Here is a 17200-nt window from a genome sequence, read left to right as displayed (position 1 = left end):
TCCTAGAACTGGAGTTACAGATGGTTGTGAGGGTTGGGAGCTGCCATGTGAGTTCTAGGAATTGAACTCAGGTCTTCTGAGAGAACAGCAAGTGTTCTTAACTCCTGAGATACCCCTTTAGCCCTAGGACTCTCTCAAATGTTGTATCTATATTTACTAATATTCCAAACTCCATACAAATAAAATCAAGTCTACTAACTTCTTTCCCAAAATTCCTCCTGTCTTCCCTTCTTGGTTTTTTGCATTATGATGGACAATCCATTTAATTTCTCATTTCTCCATCTCTTCTGCAGGAGAATCTACCATAGATAAACTAGACAACTCAAATCCCTTTTGACTTCTACTATGATAGTTATCATGTGCAAGGGCTGCTTGCATTCTAACTCCTATCAATATGGAATATTCCTCTATAGAATTGTGTGTTGTATGCTTGGTTCTCAGATGGTAGATGTATTTTGTGGTAAAAACATTCCTTGGTGGGTCTTAGCTAGAGGAAGTAAGCCATTGGGGCTGATTTCAGAAGTTTATACCCCATCTCCTCCTTTATGTTTTTTATGTCATGATGACAAGTCTATAACACACACACAATGCCATACAACCTCCTCTCTTACCATCTTTATATTCTAATTGCTTCCTACCACCGAACCTCTTCTTGTACAGGTCTTGTCTCCCTTGCAGAGGAAGTCACATGGGAAGACTATGTGACTTCACTTCCCTTGCTTGTACATAAGGGAGAGACTGTAAATCAATCACAATACAAGGCATTCCTGGACTCAGAATAATCACACAGGGACTCTCAGCACCTCTCATGAGGAACTAAAATAGGACTTTAGATGAACCTTGTTTACTATCTGGCTCCTACAGGATGATGTCCCCTTAATAGCTATCAAATGCAAGTTCTCAGAAAGTCCCAAGTCAAGTAGCATCAGTGTCATGCTGATGCTACTCTCCCCCTCTTCCTAGTTGAACTACCACTGTCCCCTCTGAACCTGTTATTGACCTTCAGCTTACACATTTTGTTTCTATGTTTGCTATTGTCTTTTGCTTTTCATGTTGATTATTTATATCTGAATTGATCATTCACAGTTGATGTGTCCCGAGGGTGAAGGCTGTGCCAGAGTCACTTCTGAGTTTTCCACAGCTCTAATCACAGTGTGAGGATTAATATCTGTCCAGTGAATTGCTGCCTTACACACTCGGCCTTTCTTAAGGTCACAGAGAAGTGAGCTGTTTTTTGTCTTCTCTGAACTACATTTTACTTTCCTCGAGGGCAAGACTGAAGCCTTGTTCATCTCTGAATCACCATGGCCTGCAGAACTCAGTAAATTGTTATTGGTAGTTCTGTGAATAGCTTTCTTTTTTCTCTGTCAACAATCATATTGTGTCCACTTAATATCCTTCAACTGGCAGATTTGCTGTAAAATATTCTGTTTCTCAGGCTTATTATTTTGTATTGGCCTTTTTTTTTTTTTTTCCAAATTAGAGCTAGATATCAAGGACTTACTCAATATCAACATCTTGAAGGAAGCCATTCAGTAGAAAGTCAGGGGAGACAGAGATAGAGATAGATAGATAGATAGATAGATAGATAGATAGAAAGAAAGATAGACAGACAGAGAGAGAGAGACAGAGAGAGACAGATAGACAGAGACAGAGACTTCAGCAGGGTGGAGTTCAAAGCAAAAGGGAAAAGCATTACTCTTTTAAGAGGGAAAAGATAGAGAATCCAAAGAAAAAAAAGAAAAGGAGAGGGGAGATGAGCAGTTCCTGAAGGGGTGAGCAGGTGGGGAGACAGACACAGGCAAGGCAAAGATGATGGGAGAGGACAGACAGCTAGACAAGACGAAAACTAGCTGGGACATAAGGACACAGGCTCCTGGACATGGGGACATGGTGCTGTTGGCAAAGTGCTTGCTGCACAAGCAAGTGCACATGAGTTCTAATCCCCAGGACCCACATAGATAGTCAGGTATAGTCTCATGTGCCTGTAATCCCAGCATCAGGGAGGCAGAGACAGGAAGATTCCTGGGACTTGCTGGCCAATCTGTCTAACCAAATTGGTGATCTTTAGGTTCAATAAGGGATCCTATATCAAAAAAAGGTGAAGAGTTATTGAAAAAAACGTGGTGTTGACCTCTAGCCTGCCCACATATACAAATACACACATCTGTACACCTTCATATACCCCCCTCACAACAATGTATGCTACCCTTAAAACCAGTTTAAGCTGCTGAAAGTAAGAATGTCTATAAGATTTTAAAACTTCCCTGTACAGACTTGCAACTTAACTCAGTTGGCATAGTGCTAGCTTAAGCATGCACAAAATCCTGGCTTTCATACCTAGAACCACATAAAACAGGGAATGAAGGAGGCAGGACTGTCATCCCAGCACTCAAGAAGAGAAGCAAGAACGTTAGGAGTTCAATGTCTTCCTCTGCCACATAGCAAGTTCAAAATTACTCTAGAATATAGGAGATCTTATCTAAAACAAAGCCCTGGATGATTTCCCCTCACTCTTTTCTTGTACTTTTGAGGAGGACAAATGGTACTAAGCACAAAAATAAAACATAAGCATAAGTGAGAGACTTAGGAAAAAAATGAAACTAAAAAGGTCATTGAGCCAGTGGAGGAAGAGCCTGCCTGTGAGAACAAGAGAAAGAAGTGTAGGGAAAGACACTGAACGGACATGTTTGAGCGCAGGAGCTGCCCTGTGAAGAGGAGAGCTCACATCTATCTGCCTTTGATCAGCCACATTGTAGGAGACGACCCGATCAGAAAGCAAATGAGTTGATAAAGTGGCAGGAACCACAGTGAACTTGATAGGCAGGGCTGGGAGAGCGCCAGCAAGAAGGGAAGGGAAGCCTCTGACACCTGGAGAAGAAAGCCTGCCTGGGGTTGAGGGTCAAGGTAGCCAGGGCCTTGCTGTGGTCCTGATGTGCGGGTTGTCTCAGTTTAGCCAGGCTGGTAGCAGAGCCCCAGGAGCCTCCTGCAGCCATGCTTCCTGAAAGCAGGCAGGGTCACTGTGCTCACTCAGCCCAGGACCTGATGGTAGAATTTGCCTGAAGACTTCCTCTACCCTGAGACAGGCTAGAAGATGAAATCAATACTTCAAAGGGATATTTTTTTCCCTGTTATATTCCCTTGCCTTCTCTAACGGAACTTCTACATTGCTGAGTTGCCAGAAAACCTAATTAGTATGTAAGCAGGGCCCCATTCTACACAAGGGTTTCTTTGTAGCTTTCTAGATTGTTTGGAACAAGATCGCTACATGCATAAAGCTACAATTTGAAAAAGTTCTTAATTCTGTGTAGGCATTACAAAAAGATAAAAGACATGTAAAACTCTGGAATATATAACATTATAAGTAAAGTTGCAGTGTTTTGAGAGCATATGATGGATTATTTATGGTTTATAGAATGTCATTTAGCTCATGGGGAAACTGAGGCTGAGAGATGCTGAATAATAGGTTCATAGTACAGGGATAAAAAGTAGAAGCAACACAAGGGTTTAGGTCACCTGAATGGGGCTAATCGCTTTGTATGATCCTGTAGGTGGATTTTTTTTTTTTTAAAAAAACACCGGACAAAAGATGTTTGTAAGGTAGGTGATAGCATAGGATATTTGAGAGGACCCACTAGCTCACACTGTGCCCCCTTTAAAAGAGAATGCTATGTGATACATCTCCCCCAGGCTCCTGCTTCTGCACTTTGGACATCCACCTGGTGGAGTTATTTTGAGAAGTTGTATAAACTTTAGAGGATGTGGCTCAGCTGAAGAAACGGTCACTGGGAGGGTAGTCCATGAGGTTTATAGTCTGGCCCTGATTCTAGCCCTCTTCTACAGGGTTGTGAGTAAGAGTTTGCCACAGAGCTATCTGTGGTCAAACACTGTGCGTCTCTGGCTGGATGGACTGTGCCCTCAAATAATGAACCAGAATACACCTGCCCTCAGGTTTCTTCTGACCAGGTGTTTGGTCATAGCATGAGAAAAAGGACTTGCCCATCTGCTTATGCATTCGCTGGCTCTGTTCTGTTGCATTCTAGTCTGAAAGGGAGGCTCACTGTTCCTGATGATTTAAAAGGCAGCTGGACAAAGTAAGTCAAAAGAGCTCCCTATCCGGAGAACCAGATGCTTAGAAATAGAAGAACTGAACTCTAACAGAAACTGTAGACACTGCTCCTACCCTCAAGGGCTATGTAATGTAATGGGGGCATTTAGGATACACATGGTTAAAATATATGAAAGCACAGAGGCATCAGCATGTAAGCATGTAAACTGAACTTAATACCAAAGAGAGCTTCTCACTGTTAAGCTCCAAAGACTCTAGTTATGCTATGGCAGAGGTAGGGAAGGAGCCAACCTTTGCCATATTGGGGAGAGGTATTTGTACATGGGTGGCATGCTTATGTTTGGGAATGAAATGGATAGAATAAGCAATAAATACAACTAAAACAAGAAGATAAGAGGGGATAAAAAGTGCTAAGGATGAAAATATCAATATAATAGCCATACACACTTCACCTGGAGATGGAGTGCTACATACACCTGACTTAAGTTTTAAGACCTGAAAGTCAGAAATAAGTAAGAGGATGGGAGCCAGGCATGGATGATTAGATGGCATTATGGTAGCCCACCCTGCTAGGCTCCAAGGGCAGCTTAGGATATCTAGTATGCCAAGCACCTGATATGGAAGGCATTGTCCTCAGAGGAGAAATTGGGCTGGGAGAAGCTAAGACTATCTGTAACCATGGAACCAGTGTCACATTGCCATGTGAGGACTAGAAGTCAAAGAAGAACTAATTTATGTGGATGTGGTAGGTGTAAGCCTCTAACTCTACAACTGGGGAGCCAGAGACAGGTGGGTGAATGTCTAAACGTTCTGTGTCAGCCTGATCTATATGAGTTTCAGGCCAGGATGATCTACACAACTTCCAGGCCAGCTTTATATACATATCTGGTTCAAGATCAATCAGGGCTACAGAGTAAAGTATTGTCTAAAAAAGAGTAAAAAGTACAGTCTGAGGCTTTAGAAAGGTAAACAGTGCACGCTGTGGGGCATGGGGAGGGGTATGGCATAAGCTTTCGGAAGGTAAGTTTTAAAAGGGATCGTAAAGAGAAGAATGAAAAAGACTCTTTGGAAGAGATAAACTGGGGGAGCCAACAGCTGCAGAGCTCAGAGGGACCAAACTGAGCATCTACTGCAGTATTGCTGTATCAGAAACCAAGATGAACAAGATTATCAAGGTGTAGACTCAAGCCCACCCTCCTGGAGGCTCTGGCAAGGTGAAAAACCCGGCAGTGAAGTTCCTAATCCAGCCTCAGAATAAAAAATATTATGAGAATTCAAAAACACAGGATGGGTGTGTCACAATTGGTGGGTATAAAATGGCAATAAAAACTCAGCACATGACTAGGCTTAGAAAGATTTGGTTACCATTAAACCTAACTCAACATAGAAGGTCCTTATAACACCAACAAAATCATTTTCAAAATGTTCTTAATAGAGTGCTAACCCTTAGGCAATCATGTAGTCCAGATATCAGTGAATTTATTTCTCTCTACCTTCCAGGGTGGCCCCATGTTGAGGGGTATGGGTTCTGAAATAAGAAAGTCTGAGTCTAAATTCAGATTTTCCTTCTAATTAGCTAATGACTAGCAAGTTAGATAGCCTTGTTTAAGTCACACACCTCATCTAAAACATATGGATATAACATTACATCACTGTATTAGTGTAAGAAGTATATGGCATAATTCCCTTGGGAGAATCAGCTATTATGATTTTCATTCACAAAGGGAATACTAAAAACATTCACTTTGGTTATCATTCTAACCTGGTATTGAGAGGAAAGACTTTTAAATTACTTTGTGGGATTTCATGTTTAGGAAGAACATTCTGTAAACTTTGCCTAAAATACTATCTTTTGTTAGACTTAAATTTCTCCACTAGAAATTTACTCCAAATCATTTTCTAACTTAAAAACATATATGAACATATTTACTCTTTGTAATAGGTGTTCAGACACAAAACATATAATGGCTCCATATTTGAACCTAGTCACGTATCAATGAAGACCAAGTCCTCTATTTCATCTAGTGAGACCTTGATCTATATATTCAAAGCTGCATACTTGAAAAAAAATCATACTTATCCATAATGTCTTGTAAATATGAAACCTTGATCATAATGTATTGAAAAAAAAAAGCTGGTCTCAGATTCAGTGGTTGACCTCTTCCCTACTCTGCTTCTGAGGTCATCACAAGGGCAGATCAATTGATCCTTCACTATGTCTCACTTTGTGTCCTCCTGCCATTATCCCAATGGCCAGAGCCCCTTTCTACTTCTAAATCTTTTTGCTCCCAGCAGCAGATTGCCCTTTCAGTACTTGGTCCATTATATTCTTTGTGACTGCTTTGGGACTTTTAGGGATAAAGTTTTTAATCCTAGTAACATCACATGCTTGTTCTTTCAGAGAGATTTATTTTCTGCTAAAGTTTGTGAGATTTCTTGCTGATGTCAGGTGGAGTGTTCATACATATTCAGCACTTTGTCCGGACTGGACTTGCTAGAAAGAGTCCTAAGTGTTTGCACTTTCCATTATGATGGCCATTGTGATGAGGATCACTGACATCAGCATACTGTCTGCTGCGGTTTCCTGGCCTTTCGTTCAGCACCAGGCATTCGCTCATACTGCACGGGAGACCCAGACACACAGGCTCCCTTTGCCTTGAAAGACAGTAGCTCAGTTGAGAAAACAGACAAATAAATATTAAGGCTCAGTACCAGCCTATGATATTATAAGAATACTGAGCCAGAATTTGCAGTATCGTGAGTATAGCAACACCTTCCACAGGCCCGGGCTTATCATTAGTCTGCATGCCTCAAGAGTTTTGCAGAGCCAATGTTTCAAATTGGAGAACTGAGGCAGGATCAGTTGATGATGCACTCTCCTTTTGGGTTAGAAATAGAAAGCTAATCCCTTAGTTTTGTGCATAGCACACTACTGAGGGCATGTGGGAGATGAGATGATTTGAGGATGGGCAGCACAGACTTGCATGTTGGATGATCAATTTGGTTCTCAGAAACGTACTATATTATAGAATTTGCAATTTGTAGGGTCAAAGGAAGCTGTGAGTGTGTAAGGTCTTGAGTGAAAGGGTTTTTGACATGGGTAGGATCGTGTCAGACCAATGGGAAAATGGCAAAGCTTTCTCCCTGGGGGTGAACCTCAGAAAGAAATACCAAAGCTTTCCCTGTGGTTAATGTGTGGATGTTGATAGTGATTACAGAAAATATCCACCATGGTACTACTTTCCCCTGGATCTTTACAGCCTGAAGACTGTGCCCTCCAGGGACTGCTTTTACAGAGATTAGCTAGATCTGTCTCCTTAATCTAGCTGTGTACCATAAACCCTGCCTCCTTCAGCTGTGTACAACAACTGCACCTCTGTGTTCAGGTCTCTATAATAAATATATTGAGCTTCCCAGGCACTGCTGTTTCTCCATCAGATAGCTCAGTCTACCCAATCCTATGGCTTTTATCTGCCTATCTGTCTGTCTGTCTTTCTTTATTCCATCACCATCTCTAAGCAGATCCAAGTCCCTTGAGCCAAGCTGAACACAACAATAGTTTTATCTGTCTTTTAATTATAATTTTCATAGAAAACATTTCAGTCTTCTGTGTATGTATGTGTAAGTATGCATACTTCTTCCTTCATTAAATTTACTCCTCTCTGACTAATTTCATGAGTATCCAACTGAAACTCAAGATTCATTGATTTTAAATCTCATGATTTCTATATTTGTCTTAACATTATACATATTTTTTTGAGAGTAAATATTTTCCTAGTGTGTGTTTTAACATTCTCTATTCATTTTTTTCAAAAGTACATGCCAAATGAAAATAAAACACTTCATTTAAAACAACAAAATACAATGTGCAAGGCAGGAGCAACACAGAGCTGCTGTAGTGTCAGAAAGAGTACGGGGTAAGATCCTGACCTCTGACACTAGGATGCTTTCTCTGTTCCTCATAATGTCCTGTGGTGCTTGCTATAGAGGAGCCCTAGGTCTGGGTTGAGTGGGGTGCAATTTTTAGAATATATTAGTACCATTGTCTTCAGACTTTATTGTTAGCCACAAATGTGACATTGCCAAATTGGAGTGTCAGTAGAGAAATGGCATTTCCAGGCTGAGACTTTGCGATGCTCATCCTTCAACTAATTCAGGAAAGTCCACATTTAGTACATAAAACAGAGTAAAGATGTCAACTCTTGGTGCATCCTATCAGCATGCATTCATTTGCTCTATCAAAATAGAAATGTAAATTTTAGTTAGTACTGATCATCTGTATTTGCATATGACTATTGGAGAAGGCAGGACACGTCCTGTGAGCAATAGAAATGTCACATTTAGGTTCAGGTGTTTCTCTTTTTTTTTTTTTTTTCCAATTTCAATTGCTTTTTATTTCCATTTTCATTCTATTTTTGAATGTAGTTTTAGATGCACAGCAAATCTTTTATGCCTCTCTTATTCTTGGTTCTTCTTGGACTTTGCATGTACTGAATCATGCTTATGTTAGGAAGAAGGGCCATAAAATCTTGCTGCTTATATCAGCTCTAACCATATAGGTTCAAGTGCCTACCAGATTTTCTCTTACTGTTCATCACAGAAAAGAAAATGCACTAGCTAACATATCACCTTTTCATTGCCCCACCTACGTGCCAGATTCTTACATGGCTCTGCTCTGTTTTCAGCTCAATTAGCACTAGGAATGCCAGAAGAAAAATAGTGCCTTTGCTCACTGCTGCTTACTCAGGACCAATGGATTTTTCTGAGCATCAGGAAAATGATCCTGAGTGTACATTCTTCTAAAGTAACACTATTCTGTATTCCAGCTATACAACAGTATTGTTAGACTCCCCTTCAAATTAATTGTCTAAGCTGTAATGAGTTCTTCATTGGCATGTTTTCCCTTCAAAGGACATTTCTTTTTTTGTTGATGTTTTTGTTTTTCAGTTGAATTGAAAGTCACCTAATTAAAAACAAATCATTTTAAGGCGAATAATTCAATATCATTAGTATATTTACAGCTTTGTGAAGCCATCATAATTACCTAGTTTCAAGGTATTTCCATCAACTTAGAAAGAAATCTTCAATCCACTAAGCAAATGTCCATTGTCACAACTTGCTTTCTATTGCTGTGATAATGATTATGATGAAAAGCAACTCGGGGAAGAAAGGGTTTATTTTATCTTACAGCTAACAGCTCATCATGAAGAAAAGCCAAGGCAGGAACCCAAGGTAAGAACTTGGAAGCAGGAACAGAAGCAGGCGCCATGGAAGACCAGTGACTGCCTGCTCCCCATGGCTTGCAGAAAGATCCTGCTTTCTTATGCCACCCAGCACCACCTGCCTCGGGGAAACACCAACCACCATGGGCTGAGCCACCCCACGTCAGTCACTTATCATGAAAAAGCCTCACAGACGTGCCTGTAGGCCAATCGATGGAGGCATTTTCTAAATTGAGGTTCCCTCTTCCCAGATGATCTTAGTTTGCGTGAAGTTGACAAAAACGGCTAACCTGCGCAACCACCGGACCTGTTTTCCTCAGCCTCAGTCCACTTACTGATTCTGTGGATTTGATTATAATAGATGTTTCTTATAAATGAAGTCCTGAAAAATGTGGTCATTTGTAAATGCCTTCATTCACTTAAACAATTTTTTGAGGTTTGTATTAGTAGTTCGCTTATTTGAGTTTGAATAATAGCCTCTCTCTCTCTCTCTCTCTCTCTCTCTCTCTCTCTCTCTCTCTCTCTCTCTCTCTCCTCTCTTTCTTGTGTGTGTATGTGTGTGTGTGTGTGTCTGTGAGTGGGTGTGGTAACTTGTTCATCCTTTCAGCTGTTGGACATTGTGGGTGTTCTCAATGTTTGGCTACTGCACACGGTCCCGTGGTGAAGATGGATAGAAATTGCTTGAGTACCTGTTTTCTTAATCTGAGATGTGTTGCTGAGTAATGTAGTAATTCCATGTTGAGCTTTTTGAGCAGCTGCCAAACTGCTTCATTTTCTGCAGAATCGAAAGCCTTTTCCATCCCCCACCTGTAGTGTCTGAGGGTTCCAACTTCCCATCCTCACTAACACTTGTTATTTTTCCCTTTTCCCAATCAGAGCTACAATAATGGGTATGAAATGACATTCAGTTTTCTCCTTTTGTTTTTTCCCAGAATGTTCTGTACCATTTGAAATCACAATTAAAGTTTCTTTAAAATACATGCCAAGTGAATGTTACACATGTCTGTGTTTAGTCAGCCTGCAGAGCAGAGCTGGTTAGAAAGAGGTTGGGAATAGGAGTCCAGCTAGGCATGAATTGTTTGGAAGATTTTTCAAAGCTGGTCAGGCAAATAGTCAAAACAAACCCTGGTGGAGTGCCCTAGAATTCCCTTACCTCACTCCACCAGGGTTTGCTTTGACTAAAGGGAATTCTAGGGTATTCTTCAAGATTCTCTCTCATTGTTGTATGTGCCTTTAATACTCACATTCCTATGTTTACTGGCAGACCTCTAGATAGGATAGCAGGGATAGCAAATTGCCTCTCTGATTATGTTTCCTTGCATAAGAATGCAAGGAGATTCTCTCCATAGCACTCCCCTTGAAAAGACATAGACATAGATCTAGATCTAGATTTAGATCTAGATCTAGATATAGATAGATAGACAAATCTTTCTTTTCTTTAATTTTATAATTTATTTTAATTGTGCGTATCAGCCATGGATTCTCCTGTCCTTCCTCCTCCCTCTCCCCTGCCCCCCCCCCCCCGCCTTCCCCCCAGCCCACTCCACATTCCCATCTCTTCCAGGGCAAAGACTTCCCTGGAGATTCAGCTCAACCTGGTAGATTCAGTCCAGGCAGGTCCAGTCCCCTCCTCCCAGGCTGAGCTAAGTGTCCCTGAATAAGCCCCAGGTTCCAAACAGCCAGCTTATGCACTAAGGACAGGTCCCGGACCCACTGCCTGGGTGTCTCCCAAACATTTCAAGCTAATCAACTGTCTCATTTATCCAGAGGGCCTGATCCAGTTGGGGGCTCCTCAGCTATTGGTTCATAGTTCATGGGTTTCCATTCGTTTGGCTATTTGTCCTTGTGCTTTTTCCAATCTTGGTCTCAACAATTCTCACTCATACAATCCCTCCTCTTTCTTGCCAGTTGGACTCCTGGGGCTCCACCTGGGGCCTGGCCATGGATCTTTGCATCTGCTTCCCTCAGTCATTGGATGAGATTTCTATCACGACAGTTAGGGTGTTTGGCCATCCTATCACCAGAGTAGGTCAGTTCGGGCTTTCTCTCAACCATTGCCATTGTCCATTGTGGAGGTATCTTTGTGGATTTCTGGGGACCTTTCTAGCACTTTGCTTCTTCCTATTCTCATGTGATCTTCATTTATCATGGTCTCTTATTCTTTGTTCTCCCTCTCTGTTCTTGATCCAGCTGGGATCTCCCGCTCCCCTAAGCTCTCTTTCCCTTGAACCTTGCCCTTCACTACCCCCACTCATGTCCAGGTTGTTCATGTAGATCTCATCCATTTCTCCAGACAGATCTTTCTTAAGTTTCTTGACTGGCTTTGAAGAGGTAAGCTACCAGGTTGCAAGAGGGCAGAAGCTGAGAACAACCCTGTCAGGGAGTCAGTGAACAAGCAGGAAGTGTAGTCCCAAACCATGAAGGGCCAAGAACCTTAATGAGGTTGGCAGAGAATGCTAAGCTGCAGGTGAGAGCTGAGTCAAGCTGATACTGTAACTTACATGTGAGGTATTGAGCAGCGAGAACTCACATAAACCCTTGTATACTTCTTACCTGAAGAGCTATTGTTTATAAATGGTGTTATCTTAAACTGTTAGATTTGTGGCTATCTGTTATACAGCAATAGAAAAAATCAATACAGGAGAATATTCAAAATACTTAGTAACTAGTAATTGGAACAATTTGGTCTCTGGAAAGTTATAGAAGATGCTGGATACAACTAATGATGCTGTACTCGTTGAGAGTAGTTGGCTATTATTCCTGGACCAATAGCACCTTCCTCAGCAGAGAGCTTGCCAGAGTAGAGGGCTTTGGGCAGTTTACACACTAACAGGTTGTATTAACTTGGCTTGCAGATACTCCTGGCCCAGTTGTTCTCTTTGCTCAGAAGTTGTCTGTCCCTTGTCTTGCACAGTCTGGCTAGGATTCTGGTTTCTTAGTATACATTTTTTTAAGGAGCCACAAAGTCCCTCTAGGTTGATAATTACTGTTGGAATGGTTTTATCTGTGATGATAAGATCCTAGGAAGGTTATAGATATGAAATCTCCATAGGCTTCCCCACCCCATTCAACTTATTAATGTATATTTAGCTTTATAAGATCGTGTAGTGCATACAGAGTGTCAAAATTGTTTGATCTGATTGATGTTTAAAGCCATGCACTGTTTTTAGAGTCATGTGAATGAAATGTAGCAAAACTATGTAAAATAAGAGAACTGGGAAATAAAACAGATCTATATACACGGTTAGTTAACTTATTCACTTGTTTCCTGAATTAAATTCTGTTTTACACTGGGTAGGATCTTTTTCTTCCAGTGTTCTCTCTTTACTACTGTGCCATATTTAAGTAGTCCCCATGTAAATTACTTCATTGTGTTCATGCTTAACATAAAAAACCCTGTTTATACTTTTCATTTTATCTAATACAATATAGATCATTTCACAGAGGTCTTTGATGAGAAAGAGAAGTTTCTTTAGGCATTAGGGTACAAAAAAGGCAAATTATAAACCTTAGACTCAGACATAGAGAGAGAGAAGGAGAGAGAGAAGGAAAGAGGGAGAGAGGGAAAAGGTGAGGAGGGAGAGAGAAAGAGGGGGGGGAAGACTCTAAGACTCTAAAAAGCTGTGATGGGGAAACCAGTCAATGCATTTAAAAACCATTCAAGTTGTTTGGGTGTGAAAAGAATAGACAAAGGCCCCTAAACTTTAGGGTACAACTTAAAGAAAAAAGACTTAGAAATGGGAGAAATAAGTAAAGGTATTGGTATAACAATAATAATATAAAACTAAGATAAAAATTATTAATATGGCTTAGAATTGAAGGTGAATGACACATAAATTGATATTATTAAAACTGAATAATAAAAATTGTTGATGGGACTTGGGAAATGGAAGTAGGTAGGAGGGTAATCCAATTCTTTATTTTTGGGTAACAAATATCATTATTGACTATATTTGACATGTTTAGTTAAGCCATAATGTCTTCAACTTCTTAATATTCCTCTGTTTGAAATTAATTTTTGTCTTTTAGGAAAAACATCACTTATCCTAAAGTTATTATATATTTATGTAAATTCCAGAATTTTCACTTTTATCTTTTTTTTGCCTTTTTTAATAGAAAAACAAAATTAGTAAGTTGTAGTGTGATGTCACCTTTATGTAATGACATTTCTCTATACATCTATCTATACCTTACCCAAATTACTAAAATTTGTAATGAAAAGGAAGGGATTCCAGCAGCTATCAATGCATTCAGAAAATCATGAGAATATACCCTAAAAAATGTATTCCACTAAATAGAAAAATCAAATTTCTCAATGTACATGACCTATGAAAAATTAAACCAATATTGTATAATTTAATACATAAGAAGCCATAAAGATTCCACCAAAACCTCTTACAGCAGAGTGGCATGTAACCAAATAAATACAGAAAAATCAGTAGCCTTCTTATATCCTAGTGACAAGCATACTGAGAAGGAAACCAGAGAATAATCCCGTTGACAGCAACCACAGAGGATAAAAACACTGGTAATGTACCTAACCCAGACAAGGAGAGAGCTTTATGATGAAAACTTTAAGACATTGAAAAAGAAAGAGAGGGGGGCACTGGAAGTCAGAAACATCTTCTCTATTCACGGCTCAGAAGAATTACTCTTGTGACACTAACCATCCTACCAACAGCAATTTATAATTTCAATGCAGTATCAATAAAAATTTCAGGGCTATTCTTCACAGATGTAGAAAGATCAGCCTTAAAATGTGTATGGAAGCACAAAAGAGCAAGGAAGGCCAAAGAAATCCTGAAGAAAATAATGCCACAGGAACTGGTGAGATGGCTCAGCAGGGAGAAGAGCTTGCCATGTAACCTGTGACCTAACTCTGACCTCAATTCCATGTGGAAGGAAAGGACTCCAAAGAGTTGTCCTCTGAGCTCTCCATGCATTCTGTTACATGCACTCATAGCACACACACATACACAATGCTAAATAAAACAAAAATAATTTTCCTGATTTTTTTTGAGATTGTAGTTAATTAAAAAATATTTCTACCATTTCCTCTCTCTAAGCCCTCCCATATATCTCTCCTCTCCTTCAAATTCATGGCCTCTTTTTGGACTGTTATTGCATGTATATTTATATTTGTTTATATGTATGTATTTCTAACTATAACCTACTCAGTACATATAATGCTACTCACATGTATGTTTTCAGGTCTGTTTGTCACTGGACAATCAATTGGTGTGATCTTTCCTGGGGGAGACCACCTCTCCCACTTCCAGTTTTCCTCTGTTGCCTGTAGTTTTTTGTGAAGGGTTGAGGCCTCATGGCCTTTCCCAGTCCAGCTTAAGATGCTCACTCACTGGTCACTTGCTCAGTTCACATCTGGGAAGTCATGTTGGTGAAACCTTATGAGTATAACTTCTGTTATTACTAGGGACACAATCTCACAGAAACAAAACCCTCTGGCTCTTATAAACTTTCTGCCTCTTATTTCACAATGTTCCCTGAGCCTTAGGGTTGAGAGTATTTTGTACAAATCTCCACTGGGGCTGGGCTCTACAACTCTTTATTTTGATTGGTTGTAGTTTTTTTGTAGTGGTCTCTATCTATTGCAAAGAGAGTTCTTCTTGATGAAGAGTTAGACTACAGTTATCTGTAGGTATAAGGATGCACACATATAAAAAAAAACAAAAATCTTAAAAAAATATATACTTCAGGAGTCAGAAAAGCTATCACCATTCATTAAACTATAATAAGAAAAAAATGAAACTTGTAGGACAGCTTGTTGGAACAAGAAAATGCTGGGGGATGTCTTCCTGTACACGGTGAATATATGTTGTTACCATTGGTTATAAATAAGCTGCTTTGGCCTATGGCAGGGCAGCTTAGAGGAAGGGGAAAATCCAAGGAGAGAGAAAGGAGGGGGAAAGGTGGAGTTGAGGGAGACACCAGCACTACCAGATGAAGCAAGATGTAAAAGTACCGTACCGGTAAGCCATGACAACGTGGCAACTTATAGATAATAAAAATGAGTTAAGTTATAAGAGCTAGCTAGCAAGAAGCCTGCCATAGGCAATACAGTTTGTAAATAATATAAGCCTCTGTGTGTTTACTTGGGACTGTGGGTGAGAGAGATTTGTCCAGACCTCAGGTCCAGGCAGGATCTGCAGAAACCTTCCAACTACAAGAAAATATTGTGCTAAGTAAGATAATCAAATGCTGTGTGTTCCCTCATATATGGATCATAGTTTCAAAATTTTAGGTATGTTTGTTTAACTTGGGAACACTGTAGAGACCTGGAAGCAACATAATGGGAGAGGAACTTAAGGATGATAGAACACATGTGCTACAAAAGTTTTTGGGGGGAGGATAGTGGAGGTGACAAGGTTAAACAGATATGAGGGTGGCATATGGGGGAGAATATGTGGTTCACCTGGATGGCTATCCAAGACTAAGAATGTATAAAGAAGTTACACAGAAATCCACTACCTTGTAAGGTAACTAAAAACATAAATTGAGAAAGACTTTGAATGGGTGTGTCACGCATAGATGGATAAAGCAGATCCTAGAACTCATGGGTTATCGATAACTGTCCCATTTTCAGAAGTAGAAGACCTTCCTAGGAGTTGGTGGTCATGACTACTCAGTCTCCCTAAACTATCCATATTATTCCATTGACCCTAATTGCCTATCAGAAGTGGATTATAAGACCCTGTTGCTGAGGATACCACCTAGCTTGATTGTAGACTATAGAGGAGCCATGCTGGAATTGAGGTGGAAGTTTCTTCCATCCTGACTAGGCTTTATAGTACCAGGAGGTGCTCTGCAGGCAGCTGAGGGGGAATAGCCAGCAATGGTCTCTGTGGTTTGGACCTTGCATGTCAACTTACCAGGTAAGAGGTGCTCATGGGTGCAATCATGGCATAACTGTTATGGGACTAATTGATGATTTGTAATTGTATGTGAGGCCCAATCTGTAGGAGGGAGTTCATGACCTCTACAATGGACCTTGTCAAAGTCTCATGACTGAAGAGATCACAGACACTAGAGGAGAACCTACTATTTGTGTTTTGCTAATTGGACACATTGTTAGACTACCTCCGAAACATGTATGCATCTAGTCATAGACTAGTGCTGTCCTCAGCCTTGCTTTAAGAATTTTTTCTTTGCAGTGAATGGGGTTAATACAGGTTCATGGGTGGTCAAGACTCATCTGTTGTGGTGTGTGTGTGTGTGTGTGTGTGTGTGTGTGTGTGTGTGTGTGTGTGTGTGTGTTTATGGGTGTTTTTTTTTTAAGGTGCTGGGGATTGAATCCACAGCTTTACACATGCTAGGTGAGAATGTTACCACTGATCTATATGCCTTGACAGTTCAGCTGTTATTCTTTAAGTGGTGGGAAAGCAAATACAATTCCTTAAATTTCTAAAAAGAGAGACTTAGTTTGTCTTGGAAAGGAAAATCTATAGTGTAAACTTTATCTCTCTGCCTAGAATTTACCACACTCTGCTTTTGTGGTAGATGCTCATAAGATACTTCACTGAACAGAGATAGAGTCACTTATTGAGAACTCTGTCAGACTTTGTGACCCATTGGCAGCAGCACATGAGATGTTTTATGCCCTTCAAATATATTTGGTCATTGTAATTGAGTTGAACTAATGACTACACTAAGATTTCTCACATTTGAATATGAAAACATATCTTGTCAACTCTCAAATTATATTTGCCTTGCTTTCTTCCAAATATTGCCTATTCATTAATATATCTTGTATAGTTATCTACTGCTGAGTAACAAATTATACTTATGTTTAGCATCTTAATACAGCAAAGCTTTATGATTCTACGTGTCTTCTTCTCAGGGTCATGAATCTGAGAATTGCTTAGCCTGTTAGCCATGTTCCAACATCTCT

This window comes from Peromyscus eremicus, chromosome 12 (assembly GCF_949786415.1).
Source record: "Peromyscus eremicus chromosome 12, PerEre_H2_v1, whole genome shotgun sequence".
NCBI classification, from domain to species: Eukaryota; Metazoa; Chordata; class Mammalia; order Rodentia; family Cricetidae; genus Peromyscus; species Peromyscus eremicus.
The sequence above is the reverse complement of the archived record's forward strand: the minus strand, read 5'-3'. Positions refer to the sequence as shown.